This window comes from Protopterus annectens, chromosome 2.part2, assembly GCF_019279795.1.
Source record: "Protopterus annectens isolate FY-2018-M chromosome 2.part2, PAN1.0, whole genome shotgun sequence".
In the NCBI taxonomy this organism is placed as follows: domain Eukaryota; kingdom Metazoa; phylum Chordata; order Ceratodontiformes; family Protopteridae; genus Protopterus; species Protopterus annectens.
In genome coordinates, this window is record NC_056730.1 from 785,917,918 (window position 1) to 785,941,077 (window position 23,160).

A 23,160-nucleotide genomic window follows, 5' to 3' on the forward strand; every position below is an offset into this window, starting at 1 on the left:
TGTGTTGGCCAGCGGAGATCATCTCTGGGTAAATGAGATGCCACTGAGTAAAGCAGGAGTTTATTCAGTCTGGCTGCATAGGCCATATGCTGGAGGCCAGTATTCCCCTTGGCGAGGTACATTCGTGGACCCCCCCCAGCTGTTGGACGTGTCCTCTGAGGTACATCCTACATGGGTTATTATACCCTATGATGGGACTGATGAGTGATGAGTAAAGGGGCACTATAACCCCATTATGTCTAGATGGGAATCCTTTAGTAATCAGATGGCCTACATAGAAGGATGTCCTAACTACTGTGGAGATATGATGTCAAAGGGGAGATCACTATCTACCTTAGTCCCCAGATACCTCATTACCTCGTCTGTATTAAAGTGGCTGCCACTTATGTGTTACTATGTGGGTGCCAATTCCACAATGGAATGACCATACAGTTAGTGGCAATTGGCTGGAGGCCATGTTGTTAGCACCCTGTGATGTTCTCTGTGAGGCCCCTTGAGGGATGTCCGTGTCAGCTGGACTATCAATCATGGCTCCCAGTTCACAGTCATTGCCAAACATGGTCTGCCATAGTCCACCTGTGTTTGCCTGTACCTCTGAGACATATATGCCAAACAGTAGGGCTCCCAGGACTGAGTCCTGTGAGACACCAGTCGTGAATCTTCAAGAGTTGGACCTGGAGACTGATAGTCGTACCCATGTGGGTTCTGTGTGTAAGCCCGTTGGCAACTCAACCTGTGATGTATGGGTGAATGTACAGGCTGGTGTGTTTATCAATAATACCTGAGTGGGGCATGGTGTCAAAAGCCTTGGTGAGGTCCAGGTAGTATGTGTGAACCACCTACCCCATCATCTAATGTCTTGGTGACTGTATGTAAGAAGTCAAACAGGTTCAGATGGCATGAACTGCACTCAACCAAGCTGACCTGGGTTGGGTTACATGTTCGGAGGTTACCAGTGTCATTGTTAATGAATGCCATGAGGATGCGAACCATACCATTGCAGACCAGGCTAGTCAGGCTTATGGGATGGTAGTTACCATGGTCAGTTGTGATTCCACCTTGATGGAGTGGAATAACCGTTGCCACGTGCCATTGTATGGGCATGTAGCCTGTGAAGGGCTGATTTAGGTGGGGGGCAGGTTGTCTTGTACGGTTTGCAAGATGCAGTCTCAGTCAACATCTGCCTCCACTGACACTGTGTTCTGCTGTTAGAGAGGGCCATTTCCACCTGTGTGTCTCTGATGGTTGGGATACTGTACCTTTTGGGTAGTGTTGTGGGCTCTTTAGGGGGTGAAGTATGCACCAATGTATCTGCAAGGATGTTGGCGATATCAGTAGGGTCAGCATATTTTGTGCTATATTTCACCGGCACAGTGCAAATCTGTGTGTTACCATGCAGATCCTTGACATAGCCAAAGAAGGCTTTGTGGTTATCTTTCAAATCCTTGCATATTCTCCTGCAGATGTTAGCCTTGGATGATGTCATGAGGGGACCTACGTATCATACTAATAGTCGTCACGGATGTCTGCCCTTTGTGGGATTTATTTTGTGTCTGGAACACTGTCCTACTTCTGTAGTATAACCTGTTTATTGCAGAGGTCCACCAGACCAGTGTCCTTGTCTAGGAGGAGTGAGTCTTGGTTTACCAGTGATGGCACAATCGATACATCCATGTAGGTGCTTATAGACTGCATTTGTAAATCTGTCTATATCTTGAGTAGTGTTTCCCCTTAGCATGGGGGCTGTGAAACCCCCCACCCCTGTTACTAGTAGTATAAATTTAGCTATAAGAAAGGTATGCACTGTGGTATCCATGGATGGGGAGATGCTAGGGTGTGGGAACAGTGAATAGTTTATGGTCAAATCTAACCAGTGACCGGTTAACCTCTGCTATGGTACACCTGTTGCCCATGTTGGTGATAACCACATCTAGTAGTTTCCACCCCACGTTAGGGAAGTTACCACCTGATACAGGCATATGAGGTGATACATTTCAGGAAGCACTGGGCCTGAAATTGAGTATTTGAGTATGTTTCCCAGTTAATGGTATGGTAGGTGACATCGACCAATGCCAGGATGTGCATTAAGACTATCATGTTTTCCACTGTCACTAGGTAGGTGGAGTGGATGTCTTGGGTCATGAAGGGTGATCCATAGCAGGCCACATTCCACATTGTAGTTGTGGCTGATGTTAGCTCCACATGGATGATCACAGAGGTATAATGCGGCCCCACTAACCTGGAGGTGTAGGTATCCCTGATAAATATGGATACAGCCCCTCCATGTCTGTCAGTCCATGTTCTGTGGCTGAAATGTGTGGTATGGGTTGTAGTCTGGTAGTGCTGGTGTGCTCTCAGGAGCCTTAAGACAGATTTCAGTTAATGCACAGATGATGTTGTCTATCCTGAGGAGTGCTGTGAGTGCATGCATGTTGTGAACACAACCCCTGGTGTTGAGTAGCATAATCCTCATTGAATCTGCTATTGTGCTGTTTATGGAGCTGGTATTCACCTTTAAGACTCAACTAAATAAAGCACCATGGTGGCGCCAATAGCCTTGGCCAGTATTCCAAAGCCTATGGCTGACACATAGGCTGGTATGTTATGATTGCATGCATGTTCCCCATCTGTGCTTGTTTTCATCTCCCCTGTAGGTAACCTACTGGTAAGCAATAGAAAGCCTTAAACTTATACAAGTCTTCTAGCTTCCAAGATAGGCTTTTGGAGTGACTAAGTATCAGTGTTCCATATGTTCTTGCTGTACTCCTCTGTTTCCTGACTACATGGTGATTTCTCACTGTGTATTGTGATCTGAAGGTCTGTTTATTCACATATTATGGCTGTGATGGCATGCCCGTTAGAGGTTCATAGATAGCCTACTACCTATCTGCCCAAGGGCAATTAGAAGCATAGCTACAGTGTGTTGGCGTTCCCCGCACCATTGATGAAGTAACTGAGCCTCTGTCAAGCATAGTCAATGAAGCAATTCCATGTAAAGGTTCTGGAAGCTGTTGAAGACTGGGGTTGTGGAGAGGGATAGGGGTACTTAGTGATCTAAAGAGGGCATGTTAATGTGGCAATTCAACACCATTCAATTCCCCCAACAGGTCTTGCATCTATCAAACTGGACAGGCTCCCCATCTTCTGGCTGTGTGGTTCTGGGACACATGATCCCAGGGGTGTATAGTCTGTTACCCATTCACACAACAAGGTTTCCCTTGAAGTGTGTCAATGAGGGGCTATGCCTAATGTAGTTAGGAATGTAATGTATTGTCTCAGTACATTTGTTATATGTTATTTCAAGAGTACTTGAAGCTCAGTGAGTTTGGGGGCCTCTACCCTTTGCTTAGCCTAGCTTACACATAGAAATCATCTAAACAGGAAATAGGCAGAAGCACCGTTAATGTCAACAGTGTAATGGTACAGCATCTGCATAGTATCTGTGAATTCGAGGTTACAATCCCGATAAAGGCAGGGATGTTTATCATGTGCAAAAGTGTACCTTAACCACAGCTTGCATATATAGGTAGTAATCGTCTGTATAATAAACATTTGAAGCACCCATATAAGCCCATGTGTGCTGAAGAGTACAGTCAACAGAGAATGTAATGTTATATCAGCACATAGTGAGATGTTACATCACTGACATGTATATATCCTGAGTAGTTAGCGGATGTGGCCGTGTTTGCGCGCACAGGCTATACGTTACAAAGTTTGTTTAACTGTGTTTAACCGCTGCTATAATGTCACACAAACACTTTTAAACATGCTTACAACTGCTTAAATGAGTCTTATTCTGCAGTAAAAAAACATTTGTAAGGCATCACAGGTGTTGAACCCTGGACCATGCACATTATAGTCATGGGACTTACCACTAAGCCATCCGAGGACATGTTTCATGGTTTTGAGACTACACCTTATATCATATGCATTTCACTGTAATGATCACAAATGGGACAGTCACTTTGTGTATGTAGGTAAAGTACATTGTAATGTACTGTAGTTTGTGAACCAGCACATTCCAGTCTACATATGTATTACTGTTACAAACTAATACGAAATAAATATATATATATATATCTATATATATATATATATATATATATATATATATATATATATATATATATATATATATATATATATATATATATATATATATATATATATATATATATATATATATATATATATATATATATATATATATATATATATATATATATATATATATATATATATATATATATATATATATATATATATATATATATATATATATATATATATATATATATATATATATATATATATATATATATATATATATATATATATATTATACAGTTACATCAATAGCCATATATATAAACATCTATGAACACACTTCATGACATAGAAGCACTACAAAGGAATTGGAGTATACACAAAACACAAGCAGCTCTGGTATTATAACAGTTAATATTAACCTAATTCACCACAGAAGGGGTGGTTGTTGTGTATGTGAAGATTGCGGTGGGGGAGGAATGATGGGTAATGCAATCATGCATCAAGGACGGCTTGGGTCGGATGTCCAATAAGTGAGCTGGACGGGCATACATGGAGTATGGGGACAATATAAAAAAGACACAAAGCAAGAAGCTTTCTCATTCATAATACACTCTGTCATGTCACATTGCAACACCTAATTTCACAAACATATGAACATTAACATGTATCAGACATATGTATACCAAATGACTGTCACATTTGTTTTCAGTAGTGAGGAATGTCTGTAGTACAATGTATATTCTAAACACCATAACGTTTGTACATATCTCAGATCCCTTAGTGGTAAAGTTAGTGACTGTGGTGTTCATGGTCCCTGGTTCAAGACTGCAAGGGCTGTTAGGTTATTCTGAGGGCCAGTATAAGGGCTTTTGGATGCAGGTGGATTAAAGCACTCAAGCAGTTGTAAGTGGGTTTCCACGTGTTTGTGCGATGGTAAGTGGCACTGAAACATAATAAACAGAGAAGTGATTCACACGATTAACCTTTATTTAACGTCGCGCAGTCCACAGGCAAACCTGCTCAAAACCGCGTAAATGAACATTATTCACATTTTCCCTACCAGTGCGTACTCTAAGAGGTAAAATAATAACACCTTCCAGGAGTAGAACCCACAATCATGTACTCCATCCTCAGAGTAACCTAACTTTAAACTACCTGGGATTTACCTATCCCAGTTGTGTATGCAGACAGGTTAAAACACAAAAGGGAGGAATTTGTTGAAATAGGACAACCCGCCATGTACCCAATTAAAGGTGTATGCTTATATATATATATATATATATATATATATATATATATATATATATATATATGTACACACACACATAGATATATATATATATATATATATATATAGAGAGAGAGAGAGACATAGAGACATGTCGATATATACAGGTCTACATATAGATGTAGATATATAGATAGGTTAAAAACATCTACACATCTATTAAGGAGGTACAGATAAACGTATGCAATAATGTATATATCTATATACATATATATATATATATATATACACACACACACACACACACACACACACACACATATATATATATATATATATATATATATATATATATATATTTATATATATATATATATATATATATATATATATATATATGTATATATATTTATGGACACAGTCACCAACAAAACTGCAATGACTGCAAATATCCATGACAGAATTACACAGACAGCTTTCATTTTTCAAAACTTTATTACATTCTGATGTATTGCCAAGAGGATTCAAGGACTAACAGTACCTGCATGCTATACATGAAGCATTTAATAGTGTCTTAATGAATCAGCCTGCAATTACCATACTATTAGTCCACTAAGGGATAGGTGTTCACATAGGGAAAGAACACCTACACACATATAGATGTTGTATAAAAGGGGTCCCTACACACCTGCATGTGCTATGTACACCCACCAACATCTACCCCACAACGAAAATAATTACATCAATATATACTATCATACCATAACCAGTAATGCAACTACTGTACAAACATCTGCTGAAACCTTAACATACCTGGACACAGACACACTAACATGGCCCTATGTGAAATAGTTGCCATTATACAATTGAACAGCTGCTGATGTAACAGGGTTTGTATGAACTAATCCCGTTTCAGAGGGTTGAAAGGTTCATACACCTGGAAGTTTTACCGAGTATTTATTATTAGCACAGTATAATACACAGTAACACCAAACTAAATATGTCTGGTAAGCACACTGTAAACTCCCTAACATTATATGCATAGCTATGCAGCCTTGAGCTGGTAAGCAACCTGGCCAGACTGAAACATATGCAGACATATTAGGTACAGACAAACCCTGCACAAGTAGCAATGTTAAGAAATATAACAGCATTGCTCACATTTAGACCAAATCCTCTAGACATTACACACAATATATTACTGTTCGTCTCCATACAGCTGTTGCAATAGATTCCAAACAAAACTTCCATGCTGTCTTCCTCACAAGTAAGGCAAGGAACAATGCCCAAGTGGAGTACTCGATTATACTCCACTGTAGCCATGGTATTGGCTAAGGCAGTAGCAGCTGATGTGCGTGTAATTAGCTACTTAGGAACACCAATTGGCCATCGGGATAGCACATGTTACTGATCTGTAACTATAAAAGGTTGCCTTGTCACACATTCAAACCATCTGTATCTACCTGTAGGACAGTACAAAACACTGAAAGATGAACCAAAAACGAGTATTACACTAGTTAATAACACCTCCAAATACTAAGACAGTATGTATAACATGTAATATGTCTGTGTATGTAGTACCTGTACTGTAAGAATTACAGTGTAATCAGTGCATATAGTGGAAGTAGCTATCTTGTAGCGATATATTGTTGAGCAGTAGTAATGCTTGTAGTATTCTATGCGTGTACTGCTGTAGGTCACACGGCACACTCCGCATACACCATCTGGGATGATATGGGCTTGGAACCCACCAATTCACTTCCAGCAACTGTCAGTGTCAGGATTGGTCCAACAAGTATGTGCTATAACAGGGGATAGTATATGTCGATATATTGTAACATTCGACATATGCATGGGTGTATAAGTAAGATGAACATGTTAAAGGTGGGCTTACTGTGCAAATATGGTGTTCATTGTGGGATATTGTGCCAATAACTGTGTAATGTACAGTATTCTAGGCAGATCTGTATTCTATTCCACATAGCAGTTCTGTTATGTTATGCAAACAATAGTTATGTTTATTGGCAATTACAGTACTCAGTGACAGGATAAATAGCATTAGTATTCATCTAACAGGTTAGCAGCATGATAGCAAAGATAATTGGAAGAGCTAGGTAACTATCATGCACATAACACATGTAATATCCACCTCTCTACTATTGTCTGCAAGCAATAACAGCTGTGCATGTGTACATGTTATGCAAATGTGTAGTGACCCTTGTTACAGGGCTGGGGCAAATGGCTATGTGCACACCTACATAGAGTGGATATTGAGAGTACAGACACACTGGTTGAACTACCAGGTTTGTGTAGCCCAACCTCTCATTGCCAATCTAACAGCCGCCTGCACATACTGTATGTAAGGTAGTGTACAGCACTGGTAATGAAACAGGTCGCATATCATCTTTAACTCCAGTGTAACGTTTGCAGTAGGAGTGTAAGATGTAGGATGCAGCTGCCCATGTGTAATAGCTGCATCATAGGTGATAGCTCACACTATCTGATTATATCCTGATCATGTTGATAATGGCCTCAGAGTCTATTGATACATGACACTGTTTGGAGAGTGGGTGTCTGTGCCCAACAGAGCTAATGGTCCTGGTGGATATGTGAGTATATACCCAGAGACGGAAACAGACCTGTAGACACTTGCATCATCTGTAATCAACTGATAGGATGTGATGTGCTCCTCAGAGCGGGATTGCTGCTAAAGGTAGCTACAATGTTTCTGTAATAGCCAGTGTTGTCATGTCCATAACACAAATATTTACATGTGAGCATCACTGTCTAAAACATATTCATATGCAATATGTAAACTAAATACAGTACTTGGTACTTGTAGTACTGACTGCTTATACAGGCATGTCCACTAGTCAGCTACTGGTGTTTACTAATGTCAGCTTTATGTATGTGGCCATCCTGGGGAATGTAATCTCTATGCAATGTACACTACCAGACTCACCTAACACCACGCCCCACACATTGTTTGTGATGCAGCTACAGGGGTAAGCTGGAAGGCAGCCCAGTCTACAGCCATGACTGGACTGGACAGTCATGAGGTGTAGGTTAACACATACAGCTCATCAACACAACCAACACATACCCTTACCAGAATACAGTAAGGACACCCACACACACTACCAGAAATCACACACATTCACAGATGCATCTATGTATCTGGCCAAACAAGTGACCCCCCCCCCCAAGCAGGAAGAGACAGAGACCGAAATACACAAACTGTATGACATAGTTTGCATAATTGTGCCACACCTCTGAACACATGACTGGAAACATGCCCAACACTATTCATTTGTGAATGCAAACTCTAGCACTATGTTACACAACAACCTATACGAGGGCATACATACTGTCAGCTGCCTGTCTGCCATGATTAGACACATACTCATACACTCAGACCACCTTTTGAACTATACACATGGCTCTGGCATATTCCATGTTGTTGTGCAGGACCTGTGATGCAGTAGCCTGGACTGCATGGAAACACATGTAGGAACTGTTAGGTATTGTAGCTCATGCAGGTATGTCCCAAGGCCTGGGTCACATTCTGCCATTGGCCAGAATGATACTGCAGTACAGGGACAAAAGGATGGTATTCCACAATTGTCTAGTGTAGTGGTGCATGTCACAGGGTATCCAGTATCTCTCATCCTGGGATAACATGGTTGTCAGACCATGATGCTTTACCAGACAGGGCCTGCACCTGTCACCCCTGGGAATCTGGATACTGCCTAGGGCTCATGCTTCCCCTATAGTGCCTTCATCATGCATTATTCAAATGAGGGTCCACTGCTGTTACAGGGACAGCCAAGCAATAAACTGCGGGTCTCGCTACACAATGATACATGTCAGAAACACTATACGGACACACATATGTCAATTCCTAACATGGAGAACATATCTGTGCAGTGGCTGAAACATGTTTCAATGCTCCGAAGAGCACACCTGCATGACCATGTTATAACGCATACCTCACCTCTTGCCCATTATCCTTTTTTGAAACACATGGGCCGCAGGTGTGTTCATATTCCTGAAGGATATGTACACCCCCATGATAACTGCACTTGCATAACATCAGATGCATTATGCTGAGCAACTACCTTTGTGCCAAAGTGGAATTCAAAATGCACCTTAAGACAGATCACCCACCAGGTCGCGGACTTCCCAAATGTCATAATGTGCTGTAATGGGGAAGATTAGGTCTGAGACAGAACCCTAATAATGGCATCTCTCAACTATTCCATTATGAACTGGGAAGACTTCTCATGTACCAACACCTGCGCTCAATGCATGTTGGATTCCATCAACCCCAATGACCTGGATCACAGTAGTCACACAAACAGGGCTAACAGTATGCTACATATAGTTAGTCTCCAATGCCAATGTTATGTTTCCTAAGAGCAGAGTGGTGAGTGCCATGGTGCCCATGCAGATGGACAATGTATATGCAAATGCTGAATCCTACACAAATGAACCTTAAGCAGTGACATATCTGCAGTGATTGTACCATTGAAACAGAACCAGAATTCAACCCAATACAAACAAGTAGGCAAACTGGTGATATCATGCTTTAAACTGTACCACAGACTGTAGTAACTATTGCAAGAGTGAAAACACATGAGTGTTGGTGATCCCTGGTCAGTCACAGTAAGATGCAGATACACCATATAAAACCATGCAAAGCTACTGTGAAACTAATCAGCCAGCCACATATTATGAGGCCAAGCACAGAGCATTCTATAGCTGTGTCATTAATCATAATGGCAACGACAAGACCTGCATTGCTGCACAGCACTATGGCATCGGAAGTACTGCACCTACAGAAATAGCATCCATTCATCCAGATAGGGTCTTGGAGAACCTAAACCCACTCCCACCTCTCCCCCACCCCCAGCAGGTACACTTAGTAATATATCTATGTACACTACAGGGCCCCTGTACTAACGACTATGCAGGTACAAGCTGCACTCTCATAAGCAATACATACAGCTTTCATGGGACCTGTCAACATCCCAGGGTGTATCCTACACAAATGTAAGAACATTCAGCTATCCACATACACATCATGTTCAATCATAGCTCCATGTCAGGCTGTGTACACACCGAATGGTGCACAGCAACAGTTATCACACCTCACAAATGGGGAGACACCATTGATAATGGGACATAGTGCACACCTACCCTGCTGAGTCTGGTTTGTACGGCCATGAACCGTGGTCAACATAATTGATGTACTCGGTACAGATGTATATGACCATAAGGTTGATTCCCACTGCATAACATGACCTTACCAGATCATAGGACACCATCACCCAAACCGTGTTCCAACTACACTCAATAAACTAGGTGTATATTCCTATGTCACAGGAGTGGTTGGCAACTGGACTGCTGGCAGAACTAACACTACAGAAGGTGTCTGACTAATGCACACACATCAAACCAGTGCCAGCCACAGTAATACAGGGGTCATTCCTGGTACTCACCCTCTTTGTTATCTATAGCACACAGACAAACACAGAAGGCATCAGCCTATTGATGTTTGCAAATTACTATGAACTCATTGTGTGCTGCGTTAAACATACAGAAGGGCCTTAGTGTGTCAGATGTGTGGTGTGTGATGTATGGCCACAATCTGACAGCTAAGTATTGCATTGCTATCCCCTATTTTAAAAACCCTGTACCCGTTAACTACCACCTAGGCAGTGGTCAGCATAATGGCAACTGTGTGTATGGGATGCAGCTGGACAGTACTTCTCTTTGATAGTTACATCACCACAAAAAACAGGCAGTCATATGTGGCACCCCTAATCATGACAGGGTGCCATCCAGGAATATAGATATAACTGCTTATCCATACTCAACACCCATGTGGCCCATAATAGATCACATATTTCCTTTAAGGGTTATTGCCCATATGTAGAAGGCCTACACTGCCCTTCCCAATCCCTAGCTGCACTAGGTAGCATGCAGCCTACCCTGAATAAAGCCATGTCCAACCTAGAGGTGTTGGACATGCTACACTTAACACATCCTGATCTAAAATAAACACATACATCATGGAAATCCACCTTTCTAGTACAAAAATCACAACATGCCTGACAGATCCCTGTCCCATACACTTAACATACTCTTGCCATAATATGCATACCTGTCCAGCGAAGCTGCACATCACCCCCCCTCTGTGACATGGTGTGATAACTGCATGCCAAATATATCAGTAACCATGTGTATCAGTTCTGTGGCACTGCTTGAACTGGCCACTGAAACTTATCTGTCTGTTGCCTGCAGCTAGGTAACCTGTCTGCCTAGGCTCATAAATGGCCCAGGGCATATAGCCTACTAGATCACTATGACCATACATGCTATAGTTGACATCCAACGCTGAAAATACCATCAGGCTAGATATTGTCCCATGTGTTACACATGTGAAACACAGGCAATACATGCCAGGATGCTACACAGCTGTACAGTACCATGTAGATGTATATGGCAAAACACATACATGCTTGCAAGTCAACAGGGTCACAGGTCATGTCCCTAACGGCTATGTATGACTATATATGTGGCATATACACAGCATTAAGGTCGATTGCATTAATGTGAACACATCCAGGCATGTGCTGATAGGTAAAGATACCACTACAGGCAAACAGACATGCCCACGTCAAGACAACATCCACATGGTGTATGAGCAATGTCATCACATGACACACACACATAAATGGCGATAACATCACATCACCAGTAGGTGTCAAATGTGTGTAACTTATACATGTCAGTGATGTTAGTGTCATGTAGATTTGCAAAGACATATTTGTAATCTTAATAAATGTGATATACATGTATGTTCAGCTGTACTGCTGTACTTCTCTATGGGTTACTGTGACCTGTCTCCATCATTATGTCTTCTAGGTATGCCACGTAGCAGACTGCCAGCATACAGCCTCTTGGAGGATGAGGTCCTCATCCCATACCTCCTCGACAGCTACACAATGCTCTTCAGCCATGTGCCTCAGGATGCACAGCAGTGGGATGCCCTTTGGGACGAACTCTGCAGGAGGGTAAATGATGTTGGTGGTCACAATCACACCTATTAGCAGGTGCGCTGACACTGCACTGACCTGATAAGATGGGTGAAACAGCGTGCTAATGCAAATGCCAGGGAACAAGGTGCAACAGGTGGGGGACCACTCACCCAGCCCCCACTCACATGTACCGAGGAGCTACTGGCCAACCTGGGGACACCGGCAGACCTCCATCCACAAGCTTTAGCTGGTATTGTGGAGGTGGGTGTCTCTCAACCACCGAGCCTGGAGTTGCCTGGTAAGTCACTACTGCCCATAAAACACAACTATATTTCACATAGTTACGTGTGTTACTGTACAATATGTAATGTAACATCATATGCAAGGCATGTATGCACACATGCCGCATACTATAGTCTGCTACTCTATGTATGCACAGATGCACATACTCCATAGTATAGTGTATTGTACTGGCTTATGTGCTAACATAGACATTGCACCCTGTAGCTATCACACATGTGTGGATAATGATGTTACTGCTGTCTCACTCCTGTTTAGATGCCTCTGGCATTTTTCAGTGGCAGCAGTCTGTGTCAGGTGAGATTGTTATTATTTACCAGGCTTGATAATGCACAGAACATATTACTTGCATGCAATCTGCCATAACACACGTACACATAATGTATGGTGGTCCTGTTAATGAAGTACAAGGATCATAATGTCACAACAATGCAACCTATAAAGCTGGTTACAACATATGCCAGGAACACGGTGAACCTAATTGAAAGTGTTAGGAGACATTGGAATATCTTACAATACGATGATGAGTTATCTCAAATTATACCTGAAAGATGTCTATTTTCATACTGGAAAGGTAAAAACCTTGCTTCTTGTTTCAATCATTATAAACATGGGTCCATATATCAACCTTCCCAATACATACAAACTACTATTATGGGTGACCCATTAGTTGGCTGTCATCCATGTGGACATTGTATCCACTGTGACAAGGTGGTAAAATCTAAACAATTTTCCAGTCGCAACAGTTCTTTAGTCTATGAAATTAATTTTTTTGCCAACTGTAGTACTGATTGGTTAGTATATCAAGCTACATGCACCTGTGGTTCATTCTACATTGGTCAGACTTCTCGCCCATTTAGAATAAGAATTTCAGAACACATCAGCAATATTAAAAACAAAAAACTTTCGAATGCACTTTATAAACACCATTTGATACACCCTACTGCTAGGTTTTCATTTTTGATTATTAATATTGTAGAGGGCAATAAATCCAATAAAATTGGATGGCATTCCATTCTAAATAATAAAGAGAAAAAGTAGATTGTGAAACTGGGAGGGTTGTTCCCTCCTGGTTTGAATGAACAATTTTAAGATGGACCAATCAGCCTTTAGAAGTATGTATTTATTGTTTAATTAAACTTCATTTTTTTCTTATTTGCACTGAGGAAGGCTGTGATATTATTCCGGCCGAAACCGGTCTGCTTATTTATTTTATTAAAGTGTTTTTGTACACAGTATGCTGGCTCTGTCTTTACTGGAACTTTTGTTGTGTTTTTTGAGCCGTGCATTTGCCCTACGCGCAGGAGTGTTGTTTTGATTGTAAGACCTGCAATGCACCACACTGTTTACCTATGTGAAACAATTGAAGACTATATGAAACACCAACACTAAACCTTCCAAACTGTCATTGCCAGATGTGTGGACAACAGTGAATACAATGGTGGAGGTGTGTTCCACTGTAGGGACAGGTACTACATATCAACATTACACATGTTGGGAATATGAACAGTACTGTACAGAGAGCATATGTGTGCACACACCCTAAATGTGTTGGAGCTGGTGTACGACCGGCCCACATGATACAACCTTGCGAAGTATACCCTTGCTATGAATGTCACACAATGTTATGTGCTATCAGACATGTCCAAGACATGTAGTGGGCTGACTGCAACACTGCTCAACTATCCTAAAAAACATGTCTCACATCCCATACATACCACCCTTTGCTTCATAACCCTGTCCTCATTGGAGCATATGACATCCATGGGTGTATGTCATATGGGATAACACTGACATGTGAAATAAGATGGCCATCACAACCATTGGACTAAACATGTGTACACATGGCCATGGAGGATGGCCAGATACATGAAGCAACACACACAGTAGAAGTGATGTACATGTGTTTACACCCTGTTGTACATTGGCTCTACACAATACAACTATGGCCTTTGTGTAATGGTGATATTGCAGATGTGAAACACTAAACATCATACAGACTTGTGCACATCTTGTGTAGGCATAATATGAAATCACCACATAACATGTCTTGAATATCTTGAATGTGTCATGACATGGAAGCATTCACCTATACAGAATCCAAATACATACATGTGTTGCACAACATACACATACATCCACATCAAGCCACAGATACAGTACATTCACCTTGCTGGTGTCAGGCATAACTGTCATGCCTGGTCCTCATGTGTGTGAGGTACACAAATGGCATGTGGGACATAGAGTACTTGTAAGTTAGCCATGTGTGGGCATAGTTGCCAGGTATCAGTAATATGGTTGCAGATGTGCAGGGGTGTCATCTGTATACCCTTCTGTGACCTGTGTCACACATTCCACATTAGGGTTTATTTTGTATACACCTCAGTAACATGGGTAACATTCCACATTAGATATGTATTGTATGTGAACATAGTCATGGCTATGAACTGTGTCAGTAGCTCACTCTGTATAGCAATTGTGAAGCCATATGATGCCCTGCAGTGGCTATGCAAATCAGCTCAATGTGCAGTATGTCCCTGCATATTTGTAGGGTAGACAGACAACATTGCATCAGCTGAAGAACCATGTTAGTATAACACGTCTCTGCATTGGGACACCATTACCATACTATAGATTGGAAAGGACGCCATTGTGTTACACATGTATGCATGTCATTAAACACGTCATCAGAAAACATGTCATAATACATGTGATTGGCAAGGTCATACGCCACAAAGCAGACTGGTGTACTGTACACCTGTGCTGGTCTGTGACACCATTGCAAAGTAGGGACAGCCATGTCAAACATGTGTGTACAGCCACATGCAAAATGTCTACACTCAGCTCAGGGGTAGGTGGAATAATGTTGAACAGACATGCACTGTTTTGGGGGAGATATGCAAGCTAGGGCTCAGGCAAACATAATATGCAGTCAACATACCCTACTGCTCATGTCCTCACAAATAGGGGCAGTGGCAACATAAACCATCAGTGGCAGATGTACAAAGGTCAGCGATGGTCTGTTAATATGTAGTGTATGTTGCACACACCATGGCAGTGCGGTGCAACAGTGCAAAGTGCATGCATTGTGTTGCAGGTATGGGGCATAGGCCACTAACATAAATGGTGCAATACAGGTATGTATGCTAGCCACCACAGTAATTGTGTAAGGTGCATGCCATCTGCTATAACACATGCATGCTGTTTTGTGCAACTCAGGGATGTATGATAACTACCACTATAATTGCCTAAGCTGAAACTATAATTGTCTAAGCTGAATGCCATCTGCCATATCACCTGCATGTAGTGTGTGTGTGTGTGTGTGTGTGTGTGTGTGTGTGTGTGTGTGTGTGTGTGTGTGTCTGTCTGTGTATATTTCTGTCTGTCTGTGTCTCCATCTGTCTGTGCGTGTCTCTGTCTGTCTGTCTGTGTCTCTGTCTGTCTGTCTGTGTGTGTCTGGTATAACTTGTAATGTACAGTTCTTGTCTTCCCCTCACAGGTGTTGATGTAGGTGTGTTTCCCTCCTGTGGTCCACCTGATGTTAGTGTCCCCACAGACTCTAGCAGTGATGATGATAGTATGATTGAGGCACAGTCAGGGTTGTCAGGGGCTGAATCTGTGCCATTGGTTGCCATTCCACCTGTCACCCCTTCATCCTTGCACACAGTTCCCCTGCCTGCACATAACCCATCACCAATGGCCATGGAGGAAGGACAGTTGGTGGGTGGTAGTATGGAACAGGGGAAGTGTGGTGACTATGGAACATGTGCCCGCACACCAAGTTCCCAGTCAACAGACTGGTGATGTCCCACACAGGCATGTGCCCAGCACTGCTCATAGGAGGACCACTGGCCAACATGGCCCTGTGAGACAAAGCACATCAGCTGGAGTCACCAGATACATGTTTTGGGCTGTAATGGAGGCACAGGCATGTGCTGAATGGCACAACAGAGAAGGTCTGAGGCTTCAGAGGGCTGCTGTCCATTCATTAACTGACAGCATCCAGGCACTTGCAAATGCTCACCATCATCTTGCAGATGTGTTAGATAGACGATTGGGTGACATGGTGGGAGTCCTTGATCATGGCATGTCAATCCTTGAGCATGGCATGTCTGTGCTGGAACATTTGGTGGGAGTGAGGCATCGGGCACGTGGACATAGATCAGCTACATCACCTGTTGAAGGTCTACGTGAACATGCTACTGCACATGCCCGCTCCCATAGTGGTGGTAGCAGCAGCAGTGCAGCCGGTGCTGTGCAGTCCTCACCAGGACTCAGCAGGCCATGTGCACGTGGTCCTGGATGGTCCCAACAGGGACACGATTTCAGTGGACATGTGTCATCAGATGGTACCCAATCTGGACCTCTGCTTGGTAGTGCCCGTGCAATACCTGGCAGGCAGAGGTCACGTGGCCATGGCTGGACACCGTGAACTGTGAAACCTGCCTTGTACAGTGTGCAGCTGTCAATAATACCCCTGTGTAGGCCAGCCACATGCCAGACCTGTGTGCATGCATACACACACACACACACACACACACACACACACACACACACACACTGGAAACAAATGAAGGGCACCTCACAACATACACACATAACATCCACACAAGCCCAATGATATCACAGGCCCTAACACACACACATGATGTCATCCAATGCCACAGCCTAGGCCTCTGTCAAACATTATCACCCTGTGCTTATGATGATGCTTGTGCTGTATCCCTGTCATCCACACCATCAGTGTAGGGACATGTTTATATGGTCTGATGCACAGGGTGAACATACTAGGTAGACAATTGTAGATTAATAATGTTGAGTAGTGTTGGCAGGCAGCAGATATACCATGTATTGCAGTTTTAGAATGCATTTTGTATGTTTGACAGTATGTATCATGTGTAACAACACTAACAGCATGATGATCTTGATGTTCTGCCTTCCTTTTTCAGGTATAGTTGAATGAGCTGGGGGATGTTGATGTTTGCAGGTGTCCCATATGTACATGTTGACTACCCACAGGTCAGTATGACAATACCTGCATGCACTTTGTAGCTTCCACATCACAGTTATATTCTCCCATGTTTCAATTATGTTTACTGTTCTAGTGATCCAAGAGCACGACAGCAGTGTAGTAAGCTACTGTGTTCAGAGCCATCACATCCATAGTGGGCGACATCACAGGTATAGTTACTTGGAGTGCAAAGGGGGTAAAAGAGTGGTATGCCAGATGACAAGGGTAAAGCAAGTGGAAATAGTGGCTTCTCATTGAGAAGCAATAATACCCACTGCCATGACAGCATGCAAACACAGAGACACCCACACACTCAGGGATTCACACACATAGTAACACACACTCTGACACACACACACAGTTGCCAGTGTTCGGATGAGAACCCCTGCCTATGTGCATATCATCATTATAGTACTATGCAGTTACAAGACATGCCACAGAGATTACACATGTACAGGTAGTTGGAATGGGCTAAGATCGAGGACATCGACAGGGATACTACAGTGCAGTGAGTGTATGTGGGGAGGGAGGTCCATCAGTAGGCTATGTAACAACAGGTCACACTCCAGAATGTACATGTTAACAGCGGTTAGTATGCCCGTCTACGATTGATGATATCAACAGGGATGCTAGATTGCATTGAGTGGATGGGGGAGGGGCGTTAACATTTCACTATGGTAAAATACAGCCTCACTCCAGGAACCGGACAGCCATACACATGGACAGCCATTCATACACACACACACACACACACACACACACACACACACACACACACACACACACACACACACACACTGGCATTCACAAAGATATACACCTATGTCACACACATACAGACACTTTACATGTGTGAGGTTTAACTACCTGCCTATGCCTTTCTTTCTACACTTCACTCTGTACTGGTGTCAACAATAGTGTTCAGGAGAGTGATAACATGTGGGATGTATTCCCAACGATACATGACATATATGGACACACACACACCCACATGTGCCAGTACTGTGAATCAAACACCTGTCTATCTCATGATAGGTGCTACAGAAGTACAGCACTATCGCATCCAGTACAATGCTTACTGACTCTTTCCTTTGACAACTGTGCTGATATATGCACAGGGGAGGTATTACGGTTACATGTGTCATGAGGTTTGCCTTCAGTGTCACCCTTACAGCATTCTACATTGTCTGTATTATACTTCAGTTAACAAAACCTGACTTTAGCAGGTACACAGGTTATTGTAGGACTGGTTGTAACACACCAGTGAGCTGTCCTCAGTAATCATTCATCTGCAAAGAAGCCCCACCACTTAGTATTCATGTCCAAACATCTGTCCATACCTCATGTACGGGTTACTGCACTTACAGCATATCACCATATACAGTTGGCAATGTTGAGGCTGTATTGTAACAGCATGATGTACTAAGACAGCAATCACCTTCAGACGTCAGACACTGCACACACATGGAACCTGCACAAACATCAATACATGTACACATATGCAGTCTACATCAGTATGTGCACTAGCAGGTCAAGAGGATACATTCCACACCTACCCCATGCCATGTGTGAAACATAGCCGGGCATTACACCATAATGGATGTTGTATTCATGTACTGGTAGGACACCACCACTTTCACCGAGTAGCCAAGTATGCATATATTACAACAGCAGTCATCAGCGTGACACACAGCATTATTCCATGTCATGCTCCTACAAACTGTTACTTGACAGTGCCATGATGAAGCCAGGGCAATGTAATGGTCAACAGTGAGACCATCATATTTGCCACACACACCTCTTGTGTACTGGAAGAGTGCCAGCAATGTGCTCTGTTAGAGCTAGGCAGTACACTCATTCAAGCATGTGCGAGGTCTGTGGTTGTAAACATCTCACCCCAGCATGTACTGGTTATTGTGATACTAAGGCTAATGTCCAGACAGCACACAGCATGCATGATTTGCAACTGTTGACATGGGGTATATGTAGGAGCTGTGGCCACACATGGCTGTATATGTCATGAACATATCGCCTGTGACTACTCAGCAACATACAGAGCAGAGCTGGATTTCCCTGAGTCCATCAATACAGGCCTTGTGTAGGTCCTATGGTCCTGTTATTTGGGTATTTTTGTAGGCATTGCATTAGGTGGACATGTCTAAAGACATACATGCCACATGGGGTGTTGAATGATATGATAGGTGTCGTAGGTGACCAGTAGAGAGGGAATATTACCTCTGTCAACATAGATATCGAACCTTATGTACTGTTAGCATGCTACCTGCCATGTGCATGTGTGTAATAACTGTAGCCACCTGTATGTAGAAAGGAAAATGGAAGCTATGGTAATGTAATTTAGGTTGTATGAGTGTGGGATGTGCATATCCAGGGCAGGTACGGTTAGGTCATACCCAACCATGAGGGTGTCTTTTACTGGTGTACAGCAACAGTCAACCGTGTTAATGCTGACAACATACTATCAGCACTCACAACCAAACTATGAATAAAGGAACCAGCAGCTGAACTTCAGGAAACAACCAAAACCAGTTGGATGAAAATAAAAACCACGAATTTTGACCTAGGTTTCGTCTTTAATCCGACTTCATCAGAATACAAATTAATACTGATAAAAAACACCTCATATATACATCTAAAACATGACATCACCACCAATCAACTACGTGGTGTCTTAATGCACTCAATGAAACAGTAAAATTGGTTAATTGATTTAAAAGGCCAGCATACACCAAAAAGGAAAAAACAAACATTACACAAATCAACCATCACTAAAAACTAATTTAGAAATGATGAAATAAAATGTTTGTACTTTAAGTTCACGTTGTCTACCTTATTTAATACATTCCACCCCTCCAAGGTACTTAAGCATACCCACTTATGCAAAAGATTTTTTTAGGCATTTAGTTGATGTAGTATAATATAAATTGTAAACAAAAACTGATTCACCCCAATATGTTTTTTAATTTTAAAATAGGCATAATAGAAATGCAGTCATTAATGCCTGGAAATTCCAGTGCATTAAACTGCAACTGCCATTTCATCTCAGCTATATCTAAATGCACATCTAGTATCCTGCCTAGTTTGTCCACATTGATTTGCTGTACCACACAAAACTTAAAGCTATGCCCACTATTGATGTCAATGTGCCTGTACAGGGCATTGGTCTTTTTCTTTAATCTAATGTCCGACTGATGTTCAATAATACGCTCTCTTAATGCCCTGCAGGTCTTCCCTATGTAGAAGGCTGGACATTGCGTGCACGTAGCCACGTACACTACATTTATGCTATAGCAATCAAAATGGGCCCCAATCCTAACAGTTTTACCGGCTAACTTAAATACAGCACCCGTAACATTAATCAAATGACACACACTACATCTACCACACTTAAAATTACCCTTGTTTCTACAATTTACGGTTTGTGTGTTTTCATTCTTTTCCAATAATTGTTTAAAGGAAATACCTTTCCTGAACACACAATTAGGTGGTCCCCCTAATTTCCTACTAACTATGTGATCTAATTTTAAAACCTTCCAGTTATTAACAATAATGTCGACAATGTAGGGGGCATCAAAAGAAAACGTGGTGATAAAATATAATACCTGGTCACCATCGCTCCTAACTTCAGTATCATCATTCCTAAAATTAATTTCACACCTGGGTACAGTGTTGACCTCTACATGCTCATGCATAGTTCCCTGTTTACCATACAATAAGGCCCAATAAACACCGTTAGCCCTTTTGAATTTAACTTCATCAGCTATACACTCACACAGAGCCAATGGATACCCACGCCTAATAAACATTGATTTAATTAATTCTAACTCCTTATTAAAGTCTTCATCCAAGCTTGTCATTCTCGCTGCCCTGACCATCAGCCCTTTAACTATTGCCTTTTTCTGATGGTCAGGGTGACAGCTTGTGTAACTCAAATAGGAGTTTGAAAATGTGATTTTTCTATGGATAGTGGATGTCAAAATTAATTCAACTGGGTTTAAAACTAAATGTACATCCAAATAGTCAATCTCAGCTTTACTCATATTATAGGTGAATTTAAGGAAATCCACAGAATTATTTATAAACTCAATGAATTCTCGAAATTTTTCATTCCCACCTTCCCAAATGATAAACAGATCGTCCAGAAAACGGGTGTAAAAACTGATGTGGGTAATAAATCTACTGGTGAAAAGAAATTCCTGCTCCCAATATGCCATTACATAATTGGCATATACCGGGGCACACGCCGCCCCCATCGCTACACCAGTTGTCTGCTTAAAATATGTTCCATCAAAACAAATATAATTATTCATCAACACGATTTCCATTAAACCCACCAATAAATTAATTCTATCCTGATCAAATAATCCAGTTTTTAATAATTGCACTTCCAACCATTCTAATCCTTTTACTGTTGGTATGACCGAAAACAAGTTGACAACATCCAAGGGACCCTGTTATGTGTACAACTGTTCTGGTTACAAACAGTGGTATTATTGCATTGCATAACACATTATGCAGCTGTGTCTGTACATGGGTACTTTGTACAGTTGATGTAGGCCTAGGTACAGTCCACCAATCGAGGGTTATCTGGTGGTCTACCATACTATGTCATACCACATATGGATGTGTGTTGGTAGTCTGGGAACAAGGTGGTGGATGTATATGAGGATATGACCTAAAATGAAACATTTGCCACTGTCACCTGTACCTGACTCATCTGTGATGCATTATGACATAGTAGTGGTCTTTACATGTGAGTAGCCTTTATGAATATGTGTACACCACCACCTGGAATGGTCCATACCACTGTTATGGTCCACATGTCTGGATCTGACTTATATGGAGGTAGTGCAATTGTGCACTACAGAGCCTTCAGCCAGGTGTTCCTCACTGCACAGATGTCAGTATTCCCCATTGTAGGTTCTACATTGAGCAAATGAATTACTAAAGCCACACATCTAGCACTGGTTAGCATAAGCATTCAATGCAATTGTCATGTAGGTGTCAGGGTGTTACTACTGTGTGTAGGACATTTGCCTTGGAATGTGGTTATATGGGTAAATGCGACCTAGGTATTATCCACACACATGTGTAACATGGATGCATGTGCTCTGTGTTGAAGTCTCATCATTCGGTCATGACAGCCCAGAATGACAGACACTGGACAACCTCATAATAACAGCAGGACATTGGCTCATTGTTTTGGTCTGGCAGTTGCCACCCGTACCATGACATCACTGCATGTGGCATTAATGTGCTTGGTAGCAAATGCCTCATGTAAGGTGACAGACAGCAGCAGAACTTGTGCATATGACCAATGTGAGATATACTTAGGGTAGTAGTCCTGCTAATAATGACAACTACTTACGCAGCCGGGAGAGGTCATCTTGACACCTGCACCTCAGTACCATTACACAAGGTGGATCACACATTATACTTGCACATGCCACTGTTCCACGTATAATGCCACTGTCCACAACCTGCTATCAATGTATGCCTTTCAGGGCAGC